Source organism: Columba livia, chromosome 1 (genome assembly GCF_036013475.1).
Source record: "Columba livia isolate bColLiv1 breed racing homer chromosome 1, bColLiv1.pat.W.v2, whole genome shotgun sequence".
Taxonomy (NCBI): domain Eukaryota; kingdom Metazoa; phylum Chordata; class Aves; order Columbiformes; family Columbidae; genus Columba; species Columba livia.
Genome location: NC_088602.1, coordinates 154,567,583 through 154,587,658, shown reverse-complemented (window position 1 = coordinate 154,587,658; position 20,076 = coordinate 154,567,583). Strand labels below are relative to the sequence as shown.

The window sequence follows — 20,076 nt, the reverse complement described above, 5'->3', positions numbered from 1 at the left end:
GGGTCTACTGCTTGCTGTTTTATCTGATTCCCATAAGCAGATAATTTTCTAGTAGAGTTTTTTTTTTTTTTTAAGAGTAAACCTTGTCTACACAATTGTGATTATTTCAAGCATCAAATTTTGAAGCCTTAAAATGAATTTTTCATTGAGATCACATTATATTTGTGCAAGTAAAGTAAATCCTGTCCAATCCACCAATAATTCCACTTACTTCATTTTGTTTCATGAAACTCTGTTGGTAAATTTCACTGATAAGAAATGCTGGGCAAGAATAAAACTGTCAGTGCCACAAGATATTTCACAAGATTTTGTGATGGTTGTTTGTTAGTTTGTTTGCTTGAAGGAAACCGAACAACATTTAAAGTGCTACATAAAACAAATTCAGGGCTTTAATTTTTGTTTGGTCAAAGCTTTTCTTGCTATCATCAAAAGGTTTCATTTTTGATGCCGACTATTTTTAAACTTGAACACAGTGAGTTTATTATTAATTTTTAAAATATAATGTTTTAATGGTGTAAAGCTATTTCATCATTATCACTGTTTCAATTTTTAACCAAGATAACAAGCAAATAAAAAGTTGTTTCAAAATGAAATATTGGAATTTTACTTCACAAGCCTTTTTAAATAGAATTTTTATTTGCCTTATGGCAATGTATTTTTTTTTTTCTTGTTTTTCCTTCTGTCCTGTTAGACTTGGCTCGAATCTACATTTTCTAATGAAAACACATTGGATCACAAAACTCCTGCTCAGCTTTGTTGATTAGAATTTCATGCACATAGTTCAGTTTTGTCATTTGAAAACTAAAATGTTTACCCACCTCTGCTATTCAATTTCATCTTGCTGGGGAGATTAAAGGAGGGTAATGAGTCAGACAGCAAGAGAAGGAAAAGTGGAAATAATTAAATATAGCACTACCTATTTAACCCTATTTGGAGTGCGTTTTAAAATTCTGGTTCAGTACAGAACAACATGCATTTTGGGACCATATGTCCCAATATAAAAAAATCCAGATTAATCTATCTATCCTCTCTGTGCTTTTCATTTCTCTTTATTATCATTTTGAACAAGGGAAAAATGTAACTGCAGCACAAATCAGGAATAAAAGCTGGTGTGTTAAAGCATGTTCAAACAAAGTCCACTGAACCAAGTATTAGTAGTGAGCTCACATGTGGCATTATTTCCATATTATACATCACAGCCTTTTGGAAATTAAGCCATCTTCTTGATATATATCCTTAAGCAACAGAGCAGGAAAATGTTATATTAAGCAGCATTTGCAGAAGTGTGAAAGATTGCTGGAGCAGCTGAGGGCATCAGGCAATGGATAGTGCTGAATTTTGCTGAATAAAGTTGTAGAAAGGCAGCTAAGCTGTATGGAAGCCTCCTGTGTAATCACTTCTGGCATCAGTTAACATTTCCATTATCATCACTTCCAAACATTCTTTCAGCCTCTTTCTTCTAGACACAGAACTTCCTTTTGTTTCCAATCCACTGCAATTTTACGTTGTGCTGCTGTGAACAAATGTGAAATCAATTCCGTGTTTTTCAGCTTGTACACTCCTTTTTTGCTGGGTGTCAGCAAAACTAACATCAATGCCAGCGTGGGTGACCCTTATTTAAAATATGTACCACTTAGAGATCATACCAAGCTCTGTAAAAGAGGTGCAGAGTATTAACCTGGAGGTAGCAAACACATTGGAGCATCTTCTGAGTGCTGTTGAATAGGACTATCAACACTTCAGAAGTCACTCCAGACCAGACCAGGAGAGTTACTGCAGTAAGCACCAGACAGGTTCCAAAGTTCTGCAAATTGTGGTGTAGGCACAGAAATAGATTAAAATACAGTGTGAAGAATAGATAGATATGGTAGTTGCTGTCACCTGCAAACCTTCTATTCAGTCCTTGTCCTTGGCTTTTAGGTACTTTCCCGAACATCATCAGCCAGTTAATGGCATGGGAAAAGACCCAGCAATGAGTGGCCTTTCTAGTGGCAACCAGAGTGCAGGACATCTTTCAACAACCTTAAGACAAACCCCATACTGCCCAGCCAGTCTAACTGAAATTCTGTTTATTAAGAAAGGAAAAAGAGCAGACACCAGCTCGAAAAGGTTGTATGAGATACAACTAACCATAGACACCATATGTGAGAATGTCACACTATCCAGGTACACCTGCCTTACTGGAGAGAAGATGCCTGTCACCTTCCAAAATAGAAGGGAGTCTTGTGGGGTTTTTTGGTTTGGTTTGGTTTGGTTTTTTTCTTTTTTTTTTTTTTTTTTTTCATTTTAAACCCTGTTTGGCAGGAAGATAAGGCAGTTTCTGTGAGGTACATTAGTGAGTTTTTTTCCTTCCTGCCATCAGGTCTTGATTCTTCTTTTGACTTTCTAGATTCATAATTTCATTTTTGTTGACATGCAAAGCTCTGAGTGCTTGTTGTCCTCTACAGATAGCCCCTTTGTCTCTCTAACAAACACATACACATATACCTTATTAATGTACTTTGCTTCTACACTGACACTCCCATAACATAGCACAAAATACTGAGTTCCTCTGCCCAGCTTCAAATTCTATTACTTTTTTTTTTTTTTCCCCTCCCTCTTTCTCTCCAACTTATTCCCTGTTCCAGAGAAGGCTACAAACTAAGAACCTCCAACCTTCTTCTTGATGTGCCAGTCAACACCTTTCTAAGAGCTGAGGAAGCTACCAAATTCAGCTCCACACTGAAGAGGCACGTTTACACAATTTTCAAATCCCTATTAACATTATTGTACTTTATTCTAAGCACATGCTATTGGCAGATATCGTATCTGTCATGTTTACTATAGAATAGTAGAAAAGATAGAACACTCTTCTTTGATTTACAAGATATTGAATACACCTGCAATTTAATCAAAAACACATTTGTAATGAGACTGAAAATGGCCTGTCAAATACTGGCTGATGGTTTCTTAATTAAAAACAATGATAAATCTTCTATATGAGAGGTAAGAATATTTTATTAAGGTATCAGTGGGGGATTACATAGAATAGAGAACAAGAAAAAAAAAAATAAGCAAGTTGAAAAAAAACAACCAATGAAACAACTGAATGCCACACAACCTGCCCCCCAAAAACAACAGAAAAAATCCTCATTTTTTAAAATGTGCATTAATACCAATCTAAAACTGATAATCCGGCCATGACCAGTAGGTTGGAATGACTACCCAATAAACTGCTGAACAAATCTTACTTTTCCTGGGCTGATGTTTACTGCTAGAGCTCAGCTTTTGTTTTAGTTGGCTTGCTGCAGGAATATGCAAGCTCAGTGGCAGCCCTCCTTTTACAGCTATGGACTTGGTCCATTTAAAAGGAAAGTGTTCTAAAATTCTCCCAAAGACTGAAAATCTCAGTTAAGTCCAAGCTACTTAATTCAGGTAAGAAAAAAAGACTAGGTAGCTTGCACCAGTCTTTCATATGCTGTCCATGAAGCTGATCACAACTATTAATGTTGTGGTTTAACCCCAATAGGCAGCTGAGCCCCACACAGCTTCTCACTTCCCCACAGTGGGATGGGGAAGAGAACTGAAAGAGCAAGAATGTGATAACTCATGGGTTGACATAAAGAAAGAATAATAGGTACAGCAAAAGCTGCACATGCAAGCAAAGCAAAATGAGAGATTGATTCACTACTTCCCATTGGCAGGCAGATGTTTAGCAGGGCTTCATAATGTATAAGAGTCACTTGGGAAGACAAATGCCATCATTCCAAAAGTCCCCCACTTCCTCCTTCTCCCAGCTTTTATTACTGAGCATGATGTCATATGGTACAGAATATCCCTTTGGTCAGTTGGGGTCAACTATTCTGGTTGTGTCGCCTTCCAACATCTTGTACACCCCCAGCCCACTCACTGGCAGGGCAGGGTGAGAAGCAGAAAAGGCCTTGACGCTGTGTAGGCACCGTTCAGCAATTGTTAAAACATTATTGTGTTATCAATACTGTTTTCAACACAAATCCAGAACATAGCACCACACAAACTACTACGAAATTAACTCTGTCCCAGTCAAAACCAGTATAATTTGTTAGCTTTTGTCCTTGCACCCGATGGATCACAATGTTATTTATTTATCTGTCTTTTCCATGGACATGTGCTCAAAGCATGCACATTTTCCCAAACGAAAAATGACTGCTTTTGACTATGCTTCCCATATAAATCTAATCTGGGCCCCACTGGGGCTGTTCTGTTGCACAAGCAAAACCACAAGGTACAGATAAGATTTGTCGTACACAGCTGATCCAAATTTACAGCTACCATGTAACTCCCACAAGCATGGGCTGTGCATGTTGAAACAAGAATCCCCAGCCCTCTGTCATACCCCTGTACTATTTATACAGGGTAGGGGTTGCCAGCTTCCATTTTGAGCAGTCTTCTAGACCACAGCACAGCCTGCAGGACCCAGGAGTTCTCGAGTATCTAGTTTCAGATGTCTCCAGACACCATACAGGAGCAAGACTGGGGGCATTCACACCTCTTTACAGCTGTGTTCTGATTTCTGTAGGAATCAAATGCACCCACATTGTCCAAATGAAATCTGGTCTTGGTCTTCAAGCTGGGTGATGGGGTGACTGGGATCCCAGGACATATCACAGTCACCTTCTCCCACAGAGCCTTCTCATTGCTTCTTCTGCTTTGAAGGCAGACATTACCTTAGGCATAGCCAGGAGGTTGAGAGGAACATTCACTCCTTTTTTTACTTGCCAGTCCTAAGTCTGCATCTAGAGCACTGTGTCCAGTTCTGGATCCTTTGCTGCAAGACAGAGAGTGAAAACTAGAGCAAGCTTAGCAGAGTGTTATGAAGCCATCTAGATGCCTGAAGAATATGCTGTATGAGGAGAGAGTGATGTAGCTGGGTTTCTCCAGCCTGGAGGAGAGATGTTGCAAAGGTGTCTGATTTCTGTTTGCTACAACTGAAAGTGGATTTATGGGGAAGATGGAACCCATCCCTGAGGTGCACAGCAAAAATAAAAGAATCAAGGATCAAAAGTCTCAGTAAAAGTAAATCCGACTGGATATAAGGAAAAAATCTTCCCTGTGAGTGTGGTTGAGCTCTGGAACAGTGGCCCAGAGAGGCTACGGACTCTCCATAATTGAACTGGACAACTATGGACTGGCTAAATGGTCATTGAGAGGGTGGAAAGCTGGGTGGGCTCAGTGGCAATCAGCAGTTCACCTCGCAGATCCTTACTAGTCGCATCCCTCAGGGGTTAATACTAAGCCAATATCATTTATCATGATTGTTAGCAACCAAGGTGATGAGGTAGAGCTCACTCCTGGCAAGGTTGCAGGTGATACCAAACCAAGGGGAGAAGCTGCTATGCTGGAGGGTATGACTGCTATTCAGAGGGACCTAGATGTCTAGGCTGTAAAAATGGGCTGCCAGGACCATGATGTCCTAGAGAAACAAATGCCACATCCCCACCAGGGATGAAATAACTCCACACAACAGTCTGGGCCAGGGACTGACTGGCTGGAAAGTAGCTTTTCACAAAAAGACCAAAAGCTCCTGGTAAACAAGAATTGAACATGACTCAGCAGTGTGTCCTTGTAGCAAAGAAGGCCAGCCATGTTCTGGGCTGTATTAGTAAGAGAGTAGCCAGCAGATCAAGGGAACCAATTATCCTCCTCTTGTTGGCACTCTGAGACTGCATATGGAGTGCTGTGTAGAGTTTTAAGTTCCCCAGTACAATAGATATTGACCTACAGGAAAAATTCCAAACTTCACTGGGCAAGGCCCTGAGCAACCTATCCTAACTGGAGTTGTCTGAGTGGGAGGCTGGACTAGGTCATCTCCAAATGTCCCTTCCAATTTGGATGGCTCCCTATTTCTATCTCTTGAGATACACAAAACTCTGATAAACAATCTGTAATCTGCTGTAATTTTGAAGTTGGACCTGCTCTGAAACAGTGGTTGGACAACATCCAGAGATGCTTTGACCTATGCTTCTAGTGAACAACATCTTTGTTCATTCACCTGCACAAATCCAGTGCCATTCAAAATAAACCTGTTAACAGAACATATAAATGAACTGATGCATAAACAAGTCTGTTTGCTCCTGACTTTCAGTGGCTGAACCCTTTTATGCTGAAGGAAGGCCAAAATCTGTACATACAACATTGTTATTTTGACTAATGTAAGGTATTCTGCAAGACTTCCAGTTGTCCCTCCAGAAGGACACAGTCCTCCTGGACCTTCTCTGCCATAACTGCCAGCTCTGAGCAGACCTCTTGCACTGCTGCAAGCACAATAATAGAACTCAAAGGCTATGTTTAGGGCTTGAATTGAACTCCAAGAGCCCTGAGTTTGAAAAGATCTTGAGCACCTCCCTATTGGCTTACTAGCTGTTGAAAACCAGGCCAGTTACTGAGGCTGACAGCCCACTGCCACAGGAAGACCAGTATCAGCAAAAAAGAAGTTTCCTCTGGGTTTTCTCAGCTTCTGCTGGGCAAACCTTTCAGAAGTACTGCAGGCACTCAGGAGTGTCAGCTCCACTGACTTTCAGTTGGATGTACCCCCTTAAGATGCTTAGGGGGTTCTGAAGCTGTTGCATTTTTGGAGGAAATTAAATAGCTCTGAAGACAAGGCAAAACAGGCTGCAGAGCTGGCACAGAAAACATAGCTGACATTGTTTTGAATCAACTCCTTGCCCACATGCTTTTTCTAAAAGTGCTGAAAAAGGTTCTGTACCCTCTGCAGTGAAACTGCTTGTGACCTTACCTCATCGGAGTAAAGAGATCCTCTTGCTGACCAGGAATAAGTCCTCTCTTGTCATGGCCCTGCACTGGTAACTAGAGAGAAGGAGACAAGGGGAAGAAAAATAGATGTTTCATTCATCACAGAAGAAAATTTGAAGGTGAGACAGGAGGGGAGATGGGAGGTGAGGCTGAAAAGATCTGTAAAATTTTTCAGATAGTTCCTGACATAGTATGCACTTTACGAGATCCTAAAGGCTGCACTAAATACTAAACTGAGAGAGTCCTTTCCCTTTCTTACATCACTTTCTCTTCTATGCAGCATGACATGCAGCCCTGAAAAGCAAGTGTGAGATACAATTTCTAAAGCCATGTTCTGCTTCCAAATCGTTTATACAAACAGACTTTATAAATATCCAGAGATGTCACTCCTCTGCTATGCACCAAGAACAGATTTGTTCAAAGAACTTAATGGAATTAAGGTGTTCAGGAGAGGTAGAGATACATAAGTGCAATAAAACTCAAAGGCTGACAGTGCTTAACAAATTATATAGTGAAATAATAATAAATTAGATAGGGAGGAGGGAGTCCAAAACAATGATAAAAATAAAATAAGCTGTAATTAAGCATTTAGTTGTATCACACATAAAAAACAAACTGTTGCATAGCTCGCTGGTGTTTTGTAATCCTCCTTTTTGGAAGTCCTGTATGATTTTGTTGTTTTTTTCTCCCATGAGCAACTCAAGTACACAGCAGGGAATGAAAGCCTCCATGCAATCTTTTCTAACATCAGTTATGGTGTTGTTATCCTCTCTGCAGGGGAAAGTGTCCCTCCTCAGAAGGCCTGTGCAAAGTTGTCTTGTCACTTCGGTACCTCAGCCCTGCAAGACAGTATTGCTTCTCTCTGATGAGCATCCTGCTTTGGTATTGCTGAAAGTCAGGATTTCTGCTCTGCAGCAGGGAAGCAGAGAGATTGTTGCATTTGGGAAGGAAAAGATGAATTTTCATATTTTCTAGGGGAGGCAAATCTCCACATCTTTGTCTTCCTTTCTCACCTCTCCCACTATCCAGTAAAAAACAAAATATGTTTGTGAATGCAAAGGCCACCTATAGCGGGGAATACAGATGTAACATTTGAACATCCTGGAGCTGCAAACTGGAGCTTAGCTGGAACAGAGGCTCAAAACACCACTTCTTATTTTAGTACAAGTCCCACAACAACTCAAGAACAGGTTGTCTGCCTTCTGCACTTCCACAAGCCAGGCAGAGGGGTATGGTGCCAGGTCAAAGAGCTAAACAAGAGGTACAGTGAGAGGCACACACAAAAGTGAGAGGCTACACAGAAATGCCCAGCTGCATAATCCAATATACAAAGGTCCCAGATAGAAAATCTAGTTCAGTGACTGTAGATAAAAGCAGCTGGAAAATAAGCTTTGTTTGTCTTAAATGTTTTTTGCACCCAAATCTTAAAATGACTTGATAGCAGCCACCATAACTGCACAAGAATTCCAGGTAGCAGGACTGATCAGAAAGATGAAAGAAGGGTAGAGGGAGTGAGAAGGGGTAGAGAAAGCTTTTATTTTGTGTCAAAGACTCATGGGTGCTGTGGACTGATTCCCTGAGATAGACACATTTCAAAAAGTTGGCTGAAAACTCCAAAGAGGAAGTGTCAACAACCCAGCCTCACCTGTGAGCTGCAACAGGCAAAGGCTGAGTGAACTTCAGTGAGCAGCACCATGAGTAAATAAACATGAATACAGAGGGGAATATGGGGAAGCCTCAAGACAGAAGTAGGCTCCACTTATTCCAGGGACTAGAGACAGTCCTAGCTGAATATCTACTGTGTGACCCTGTAGCACCTCAGGAGATTATGAAAGTCTGGCTTCCTACAACACGGTCAGGATGCTTCTGCATTTTCCTTACTGATGTATCTTCCTCTGACATTTTCCTTTGTGGTGCGTGTGGAATCCATGCCAGCAACAAGGGAAACTTAGCTCATTAAGGGAGCAAAGAAGAGATTTATGTTGTCCCAGCTTTTGGACAGGGTTTGTTAGCCGAGGGAGGTCAGGGTGAATTCCCAGGTGCTGCCAATAGCTCCAGCAGGATGGTGACTGCAGGAGAGGAACCACAGACAAGTGAAACTCAGCACCACCTGGCCTCTACAGGGGTCCTGCAGATGGGCTCTGTGTGATCAAGGAGAAGACCACCCAGCCATGAGATGACTGCTGCACCATGTGAGGGGTGGCATGTACCCCACCGAGCTGCGCTGTGAAGAAAGGATGTGGTCCTCCAGCTCCCCTGGGAAATCCGCTTCCATGCTTACACTGCTATGACAAAAAGGGGGGACAAAGTCCTGACACCAATAACATCAGTAGGAAAAACAGACCCCGCAAAAGAAATAGGGAGAGATCTGCACTTTCGTATCCTTCTCTCACCTTGCTCCCACACAAGTCTCAACACTCGCTTTTTTACTTTACCTTGGCCCCCCTGTCACTGCCCCTTTTCTTGGGGTGAGCACTTTGGCTGATGCACACCGCGGAGCTGCAGAGACATCCTACACATCTGACTCTCCCCGCTCCCCACTGCCTTTCGCTAGACTGTCACAACTTGACATTATTGTAACAGTGTTTTGGAAACAGAGGATGGGATGCATTTAATTATACATTATAGTTGTAGGCTGTGAGCGTGACAGCTTGTTTTTAATAACCAAACACTTGGTGATAATCAAACAAACCTTTGGAGTTGAGCTGGCGAAGTGCCAGCTGGGAGGAGCATGGCAATGCAGAAGATGCAGGGCCTTCTCCAAGCACAGTAAAAGCATCCAGCCACCAGTCTGGCTCCAGGGCAAGGACCCCCAGGCTGCGCTGCCCAGCAAGCTGAGCAGGCGAAGTTGAACTCTACTATCATTGCCTACTGAAGGACTGTAAGGGAGCTGTGACTTTTGGAAACTTTATCTTGACAGATAGCTGGGAGACAATAGCTCCATTTCTTCTTTTCCTCACAACATCCCACAAGAGCCCTTCATATTCTCCTACTCCCCCATTCAACATCCAGATATTCTCAATGATGTTTTTCATCTGATAAATACTGAGCAAGGACCATCATCTGAACCATCCACAATGATTGAAGGATGCTTAAAGATTATGACAGAGAAGAAACAGCTCTCTCTGTGGTGATATTTCACCTTTATATGATTGCCAGTCTCAAATAAATCCCACACTAAGGTTTCTTTCCAACTCAGCTCTGAATTTACCCACATCTCTGCACTGCAGTGCTTATAAAAGCAGCCTTTCCTCTCACGTAAGCCCTGCATACTTTCCAGAGCACAAACCAAAACTTTTCTGTACCTCCTAAGAACTTTATTTGCAGCTGTCACCCCTATCCTTTCCAATGGCCAAACATTGACTACAAAACCCCAGGCTTTTCCACAGCTGCCCTTTATCTCCACTGACAGTCAAAGCTGCAGATACAAACACAGCCAAGCCTTGCAGCACTGGAAAATCTTCAGAAGCAGTTTTAATTCTGTGTACATAACTTCATAGGATGTGTATAGAAACCTCTTTTATATGGTCTGGAGCTGAGAGGTTCTTCTGTGATACATCCCACACTGCCAGTACGAGTGGTACACTGGAATTTATGTTTCCTGTGATTGAAGAGGCTGTGATGACTGCTGAACCATTGCTGGATAAGGAAATTGCTGATATAGTGAAGGCTCGTTTGGAAGGATTATAATAAGTTTATGTCTTTTTTTCTTACCACCTAGATGAGAAACTGGTTGTTTCATTCCCAAGAAAGAAGAAAAAATAAAGAAGACTGTGCTCTGTGATAGCTGAACAAGGTAGAGGACGGGTTCTCAAGACGGGAGATATGTCAATATTGCAAAATTGTTTGCTCTGCTTTATGTAAAAAAAAAAGATAAGATATAAGATGATATAGAATATAAGATAACATCCTCTACAGGAATGAACACTCTCTTAAAATTCTCTCTGGACCTCTCTATCTCTCTAGAGGATCATTTCCTTGTTCAGCCCAGATGGAATAGCTTTTCTATGCCATTGAATTTCACTCTTTCCTTCTGTCAGAGGGCAACACTCTTTGGTGACCTTTCCCTGTCTAAACTCCTGATGAATAGCCAGGTGACAGATCGCTGGCAGTCTTGTTAGGAAGCCAGAGGACAAGAAATCCAGCTCCGTCCCTTCACATCTTTTTTCCCTGTGTTATTCACAAAGGGCCAAATCACCCCTCAGCCAGTTACCCCCAAATCCTGAAGGAGCACAAAGGTCTTTAAAACTCTGTGGGGGTTTCTGTGCCCACCCCTCTGGGATGAGGCAGTGATGCTGGCATGGACAGGCTAGGTACTTTTGAAAACTATGGGCATGGTGGGTCTGAAACTTCTCCAGATGAAGCCTCTGCATGCACGTGCTGTACCCTGCACCCGCTGCTTCTGCTGGGTGGCCATGGCAGCTTCTCTCTGCCACCTTTCTTCTAGTCACAGGATGCTCAACTCTCAACCATTTTGCACAAAATTTGGATCAAGCTCTCCAATGGATAACTCATTCTGGAGCCATCTCTTTTCCCAATTTTCCCACTATTCAGGTTTGGAGTTGTGATAAAGATGTAACTATAGTATGAAAAAGGTAAAAATACAGTATCTGTTCAAAAAGGTGTTCCCCACTTTTAGAGGAGAGGAAATAAGTTGAGACTTAGGTACATGTTTGACACTTACCTTGCAATTTGCCAACATAGGCCTATTTGTAGTACAGCTGTGGCAATATTTAAATATAAATCATTTTGAATCTGAATTATAGATGATGTTTTGTACTTTAACAGATCTCAGTGCCTAAATATTTATCTTTCAGGTGTCTCCTTTTGTTGGCAAATTTCCCGTTCCTCTGCATTACTTCTCTCCTTTGGAAACACTGCATTGAATAAGGATCTCTTTTCTTCAGAACTTGGCTCCTCTTTCACCTGGCTCCTGTGGTGAAAGCAATTAAGAGCAATTGGTTGCTATAGAAATATTAATATTTATCATTAGTACTGTAGTAATATCCTGAAGCTTCAGCAGCTGTGATATAAATACGTGAGAAAGTAATAACTGCGATAGTGCCAGTTGAGGATGATTACTTCGACCACAAGGTCAAAAACCCTGCCATCATGTGGACATACTCTGTAAACAGTAAAGTAAGGAATATTCCAGAAAAACAAATGTAAAACACAGTTGCAAGCATTTGCATGCAATACAAAACCAATCATTTTAAGCCTCATTTCTCTTGAGAGGATCTCTGGGAACTAATATCTACAAACTGATCTTTTGAGAAGTTGAAGAATGTGTGTCGAAAGAAAAAAAAAATCCCCCATTTAAACTCCTTTACTATGGGTCAGCATCCCTTCTTACAATTGTGCCACATGCTTCATTCTGCTGAAAATTAACTGCAATAACCAGGAAACATTGTCATGACATAAGCACAGTAAAGGAGCTTTTTTATCTCGGTGTGCCTGGCCCACCAAACCACCGTGCTAGACTGTTAACCACTGATATTTCTTATTAAGTGTATCAGCCCCACGAAAGGCCAGTATCTTCCTTTGAGGAAGAAGGTAAAGGTGAGATTTATGAAAGCAGGTAGCATCCATCCCGTCTTGCTGCCACTGCTGGCTGCAGTCTCACTGATTTTGGCCAAGAGTGAAGCAATTTTAAATGCCGCCACCCCAACCTATTGTTTTGTCTAGAGACACAGCCTGAAAATCACGTCATTGAAGTAGGTCCCAGCTGATACACTTTCAAGATATCGCAGCAGAAAGGCTACAAATAAAATTAACATATTAAAAAAAAAAAAAGGTGTGTCTGTTTTTTCAAATCACTTATTGTAACCTTTTGAAGAACATGAGACATTGTTTCATGGAAATTCCTATACCTTTAAAAGATTGTTTGCCATTCAAAAGGCACTTTGAAGAAAATTTTCACCCACTTCAGTGCATTAGTGTATTCCTGCTTATGTATACATAGATTAAGAGGATATACACACACCATGTATGTGTCTGAGTGAGTTTCTAACAGCTTTATATATTTACCGATGAGTCAAGATGATTATGGTGAGATCATGGGAAGGAGAGATAATGCACTTTAAATGTACAAAGGGATTTTATGAAAATGACAAGGGCCAGCCATTCTAGTTAGCCAACACAGAGAGAGAACAAGATGCAATAGGGTTAAAGGGACACTGTCAAAAAAACCAAAAATTCCATATTCTCATACCTCACACTTTCAACAGCATATTCTGGCTTTGAAACTATTTAAAATTTTCTTGAGAAGGAAATTGCCACTTTCTCTTCATTTTTGGAAGAAATTAAGAATTGTGAAAACTGGTTTCTGTATGTAGAGGTCATGGAAGCAATTATATGTGGATCCATTTATTGGGTTTTACACAAATAAACCAGACAAAAAATGGCTTCTTATCTGCCAGCTGTAGCCAAATTTTCATTTTACTTCCATTCAAACACATAAAATATTTTTGAACAGACATAGTATTTTTCAAATAGGGATAGAGAAATATGAAGGTACTCTTTATGTTGCATTATACCTGCTATGTTACTGCCTGTGTCAGTGATACAACTTAGGACATGTTTCCAAAAAGAAATGTTGATTATGGATTTTGAAGTCTCCAATTTGAGACAACTGAAAAAGCCCACTTTTCAAACTTGTACTACTTAGTTCTTTCTGAAAATGAGGTTCCATCTCATTGTCCCAGAAAACAGAGGCCCCTAAAATGGACGGTCATTTTGAAAAACTTTGTTCTCTTTTAAAGTACATAAGTTCTTTCAGAAGTAACGTCAGGGAATTAAGAAGAAATATTCTGTCTCTTTTGGCATTTTCCTCCAAATGTGTTATTTGGTCACAGTAATTCTTCTGAGGAATGACAGACTCTCATATGCTAATAGAGTTGTAAACTTTTTTTTCTGCACAGATACAAATCCAGTTTTCAAATGCTGTTATATAAGTGTATAAGTTATTCTGCCCTAAAAACATATCTGACAGTCTGAAATGTCCCAGTTCAAAATATTTTTCAGTGACATTAAACTTTTGTGGATTGTTTCTTGTTTCTTTTGACTTTTTTCTTTACTTTTTTTTTTCCTTTTTTTAAAGTCACAGAAATATTCCATATTTTTAGTTAAGAACAAGCATAAATTATTGACTAATTTTAATTTTTTTTTACAGGAAAAATACCTACTGTTTCCTAACCAGCTGAAATGTTTTCCTAGAGGAGACCTGCCATGGGATGCTGTTAGGTATTGATGAGAACTGTTTTCCATTCCAGACACTGTTATCCAAAAAAACCCAACTTATTGACAAACGCGAGAGAGTGCAAATAAAATCGATAGAAACCATTTATGATTAGATAATATGAAAGCTAGAGATGAGAACAAGAAGAGCAAAGTGTCATGTTAGGTAACTGAGCGACTAGATGAACTGGTTTACAGAGAAAGATGAAGGAAGCTAGGCATGATTAGACTGTCTAAATGAAAATGAATTGTCAAAGGCATAATAGACTATATGTATTGATAATAAGGAACAAATAATAAAGAGATAGGCATACCGTTTATGGCGACATAACTGGTCATGACTATTGCCATAGCCTGAAGATTTTGACAAAGCAAGAGGTGTAGAAAGGGAAACTTCCTGACAATGAAATCTTCAGGTTGTTAAAAATTACAAAGCAGGTGAAGGAAGTTCCATTGCCTGAGGCCAAACCGTGCAATAGTCCAACCCATTGAGTAGATATTTTACTGTTTCTTAAAATTCATATCAGGAAGTTCTAGGATGTTTTAGATGGCAAAGCAAAGGTACAGAGAGATGTGCTTCAGAGTTAAATTTACTCTTCATGTTCCACTGAAGCTCTGCAGAGAAATTTCAAGAAAGGACCTTTCCGTGACTCTCAGTTCCTATGACATGTACAAATGGAGGCTGCAGGTATCATGCCTTTGGAGGTAAGATGAACTACATGATGCAATAGATCTTTTCCGTCTCTAATTTTCATGAGTGCACAAACAAATATTCATACCTGGAAACATTAATCACTATTGGGTAGAAGTTTAAATCAAAGAAAGAACATAATGTTTTGTACATGCTCGGCACACAATGTTTATAACTATGTAATTTCCAAACCAAATTTCTTCAAACAAGGCAATGCATCATTCAAGACTACATTCACTTTCAAGAGTGACGTTTCAAAATAAAGTTGGTTTGAGCTTCTGGGAATGAAAAGCATATGAAAAATACCTTAAGTGGTGAAAATCACTTTCTCACTCCTCCTGACTGGATAAACTTGAAAAAAAAATACAAAAAGCTGGATTGATTTTTATGAAAGTTTCTAAAACCAATTCAGTTCTGGACTGAGACCGAGCATGAAAATTTGAGCCCCAAAGGTAATATTTTTTTGAGAAAGTTATAGACAACTGTGATTTAGAATTGAAATGCCATTTTCAAGCCTGGTAATATTATCACAACCACAATGCAACATTAACTTGTGTTGTGCAAAGCTGTAGTGATAATAGAAAACCAAATTCTCCTGATTTCAGCTTACCTGCAGCATGTTATGCTGTCAGGCAATCTGCCACACAAACAGAAAACAGCGAGTAGGAAAAAGAATATAGTCCGTAGGACCAGAGATGAGAAGGAGAAAAGGAACAGGAGTGAATGATAATGGGAGGGATGAAAAATAAAGCATAAAATAAAACACAGAGCAGTACCGTCTCCCTCTTCTAGTCTTCTGTTTCCCCATGGGAAGATAAGATGTCATCTATAAATTTTGTTCTTTTGAACATAGTGGTAAGCAATACAAGGCATGCAGATGGTAAAGAAGAGACCAAAACCAAAATGAAAAATAGAGTGGAGATAGAACAAGTGCATAAAATAGGGACAGTAAAAGAGAAATTACCACGCAAAGTAATTTTGGAGCTATTGCTAGAATTTCTAGAAGAGTCCTGGAGCAACTCTCCCAATTATAATTCAGTAAGAGCTGTACTTGAAATCATTTTTAGAAATGTGCAAAAGCAGGACCAGGCTAGAAGGAGGCTGTGTTTGTATAGGAAGCAAAGGAATTGTATAAAAATAAAATAGGTGAAGCAAGAGATAGTCTGGTAGTGTCCAAGTCTGCAGAGCATTTATTTTCTTCTTACCATCTAGAAGGAGACCTGTTTGGGGTTTGCCAGCATGGCTGCCCCTCCAAAGCCAAGAGTCTGGCCGTGTCAGTTCCTGCAGAGGCTACTGAACTTTCAGCTTGTTAAGGGTGCCTCAGTGTGAGGTTCCTCAGATTAAACAGGTCCTGAGCGAGGGAATTATCCAAATTTACCAGCTTTCCTTAAATTTGTTAATAAACTGAAGACTCTTTCCAGGGATTCTGCATAAACATACTCCCTAAAGCTCCTTTCTGAAGTTGCTATAGCTTCTCAAAACTACAGTGGTTGTTGTGGTTACTGACCCTGCTCCGCAAGAGCTAGCTCAAAAGCATTTCAGGGAGCAGTTTTTGATTGAAGCTTGCTCTTTCCTTTACGACATAGATCTGGAGCCTTATCAGTTTTACTCTGACATAATTTTCTCTCTTCTCTAGTGCAAAACACATATCCTCTATTCTGCATTTTCTGCTTGTCTCCAGGTAGTATTCAATGAAGGACTTCTCTGTGAGTTTCAGACACAGGCCCCTCTCTTACCTCCTTCCAAATCACCCCCCAGGGTTTGAGTATCATTCCCAGGTTTTCCTTTATAAACTAGCCATCACATTACAGACATCCATTCGGCTTCCAATTTGGCTAGTTAAGAGTGAACAGCTTATATCCATAACCTGACACGGGCAGACAACAGCAGTAAAAATCTGCCTCTCCTCTCCTTCTGACTGTAGGTCTTTTCTCTCATTTTCATACTGTTATTTTAAACTAGCCATCATCGCTTCCTACCCAACAGCAAAAAAAGTTCAGTGACTCATCTAACTCATTCTGGTCTTTCTGACATTTAGAAACAAATGTCAAGTTGATAGCTTATCTGGGAGACAAGAGAGGGGCATTGTCCTCTGCTATTCAAAGAACTGTGGTACAAAATTCTTAACATTTTTGCAATATTCTACATACTACATGTCTTAAAAGCTATAAACAATATCAAACTTCACTTTTATTTTTAGCAAACCCTGAGCAGGTAGTGAAAGTATTCACGGCAAGTGCATGAAGCATAGGGATAATAAAGCTGATAAGAAAGAGCTTTGATCCAGTTTCCTTCCTCTCTGAGAATATGTTTGTGTGTTAGTTTTAGGGCGGTCTTACATCACACGTAAGAAGATTCATTTAACCCTAAATTTGCCTCATGCAATGAGTGTCAGACAACAGAGCCCATGAGAAAATACTTGGTACAGTGTGAAAGTGGCTAAAGGCAGGTACTTGGCAGTACTGTGCCGCGATTGAGAGACGGGGACGCAGCTTGATGCAAGCAAGGTGTCCGCTTTATTGTATGGCAAACATACATTTATATAGTCTAAGGCACACATGTTTCATGCTGATTGGCTAATCACTTTAACAGACATTAAGCTAGCTAAGGTGGGAATCTTAGTCAGGCAGTGTTCGCATGGTAACAAGATCGTTATCTCGTAGTCACAAGCTGTCCCCCGCTCCAGGGCGCAGGCACCCCCAGCGACCACAAGCTCCCCGCCTCCAAGTCGCCTCACAACTACCGCAACACTTAACTTTATTCATACAGCAAACTAGCCTATTAGCTCCAAATACAGAAAACTAACTCATCAACTCTAAATTCAGACAACCCACAGTACTGATTCAAAATTCAGCTATTTGAAAAATTTCCACTGAGACTGCTTTCCAAAGATTGTGTACACATAAATATTTTGATCTGGAAAAATACTCATTCTGTAGTAAAACAAAGCTCCTTAAAGAGAAACATATCTATAAATTTCTATCTATGTCTAAATAGACACATTTTTTGTGCTGCCATACATCAATAACCATAAAAACGCATTGTGGGAAAGAGAGTTTTGTTGCTTGAAGTTCATATTCAGCATATTAGTTGAAGTTCCCTGGAGAAAATGTATCATTTTAAGTGGTTTAAGAGACTGTGATGCATTCTACAGGCAAGTAACTATATTATACCTTATGCTCTGGCAACTGTAGTATAGCTCTCTTTAATGTATCTCCAAGCTGATCAGTTTTGTACCAAAATATATGGTTTTTAATTATTCACACGTACTCAGTAACCTACTTCAGGGAGCAAAAATCATTTTCACCTTGATTCTTTAGAAAACAATAACAAGTCAGGTAATTGCATGCTATTGCACAGGAATTTTCAGCAATAAGGATGCTTAGTAAGAAAGCTGGGCTCTGGAATACTCTGCACTGCTAAAGGGAATGGATAACAAGGCAGAAAACTTCACAGGACTGTGGAACATGTTGCCTTCCTGGTATGAAAAAGACTTCTCTGTAGTGCAACTCATTCTTGTAACATTGTTTTGTTATTCTAAGGACAGCAAAATATACTAGGTATGCTTTATACTGAGAGATATTTAAGGCTAGGTTGGAATTTCATCTTGAGGGAAGCTTTTAGGGATAATTAAATCAGCTCTAACGTAATTTAGGTGAATGGCCTAGGCAGGCAATTAGAAATGTATCCCAAACTCAATAGCTCTATGACAAAGCATCCAAAGACAAAGTAGTCTTAATTGCTTGCTTTTTCCACATTAAAAATTCTGCCAGAGTTAAAGACTAAGAAACATTAAATAATTTGTCCAAAATGTCCACAAAGTTGATGGAAACACAGGCACAGTATCTGACATGGATTCTATAAGAAAAATATTGTATGCAAAATAGCTATGTCTTCTGGGTAGTGATCACAATGGCTCCAGTCTTCCTTGATCAAAGCCAGGATCTGATGGTAGAATCAGACTTGACAGCCTCATATTTAAATGATTTGAAGACTGAGCAGTTAAAAGTTACAATGGTTATCTACAGCAATGGGATCTACATATCTTGGAATGAAGACAGAGTCTGCAACGACATCTAGTCACTTCTGGTTTTAATGAAAGCCCAAATAGCTAATCCTAGACTTCCTCTTCAAATGGGCGCATACAATTTTAATCACATTAGAACAAAGAGCAAAGAAGAATGTAAAATACATATTTTTTAAACTACCATGCAATTTAAACTTCAATTAAGGTTGATTTTGGCTGAATTACGTGCCAAGTTATGGGCTGTTTGTTAGTGGACAGCATTATACATTGCCAACTCACTTTGATAAGGCTTTCTAAGTAAAATCTGTTTTCTAGAGAGGTACAAAGGGTCTTTTGGATCAGTTAGTAAAATAAAACGTTCTGGAAACACTCAAACGTAATGTTTCATGTGGCAGCCTTCAGCACAAGAGGTTGCTGAAGATCTTTCTGCCCTCAACCTGCTGCCCTTCCTCCCTCATCCCCAATGCTCTCCTGGTGCTTACCTGTACCTTATCAGTGCTTTACTCTAACCTGCATTTGTGGGTATAATCTTACTAAAAGAAAACAACATTTTATGGGGAGATTTCAGGTAAAAAACCCAGAGTTTTTTCTCTGTATGTATTGACTAGATTATTTTCCACATCTTTAGCCAAAGACCACACAAATAGTAGGATAGATGGAAGTGAAGGAGTAGCTTTTGGCAGGACATAAATCACTTAAACTAGCTCTGCCACAAAAGGATTCATAACATGAAAAAACATATTTGTAACACATCTCACAAATAGATTACCATTTTCCAGTCTTGCACAAAACATGTGTCTTTCCACACAGACTGATAGATTCTTATTGAGTTTTCTGATTGTTCTATTTTATCACTGCAGGCAAGGAACAAAGCCATGAGCACTTTGGTTTAATTGTTTACCAGGTATTATTGCAGCCTTTTGGGTCCCTTTGTGCCACATCGTTTTTAATTAACGTGTTATGGACCTGCTCACACCCATGAGACACCATTAAACGGAGCTGGATGGTACATAACGCTTACTGAATTCCAGCACAAAATTTGTTTGTCTGTAAATGTACTGTCTTAAGACAGACTCCACATCCAGCTAAAATTCAATGAAAAATTTAATGAAGCTTGTCTGCTTGTCTAATAAAGACTGCTACCACTCTGTACAGAGCTGGAAAGCGCAGAAAATTTTGTCACAGTGTTTTTGTCAGACATGATGAGCACTGTAGCCCAAACTAAAGTATAGACTAGAAACAATTACTTTTCACTTGATCTAGTTATGTTGCTCTCTTAAACAAATTGAGAAAACAGTAGGTAATATATGTGGAAAAGGGAAAGCTGCGAGTCTGGCAGTAAAGTGGGAGA

At 39.9% G+C, this 20,076-nt stretch overlaps 1 long non-coding RNA gene across 1 annotated transcript; it reads right to left on the bottom strand.

The window, feature by feature from the left end:
• Window positions 1–4,582: 4,582 nt before the first annotated feature.
• LOC110359015 (uncharacterized) lies at window positions 4,583–11,589 on the bottom strand. Its single transcript, XR_002413893.2, has 3 exons — window positions 11,456–11,589; window positions 6,755–6,825; window positions 4,583–4,786 (listed from the first exon to the last, which is right to left on the bottom strand). It is a non-coding gene; the product is annotated as an uncharacterized LOC110359015 (long non-coding RNA).
• Between the last annotated feature and the right edge of the window lie 8,487 nt (window positions 11,590–20,076).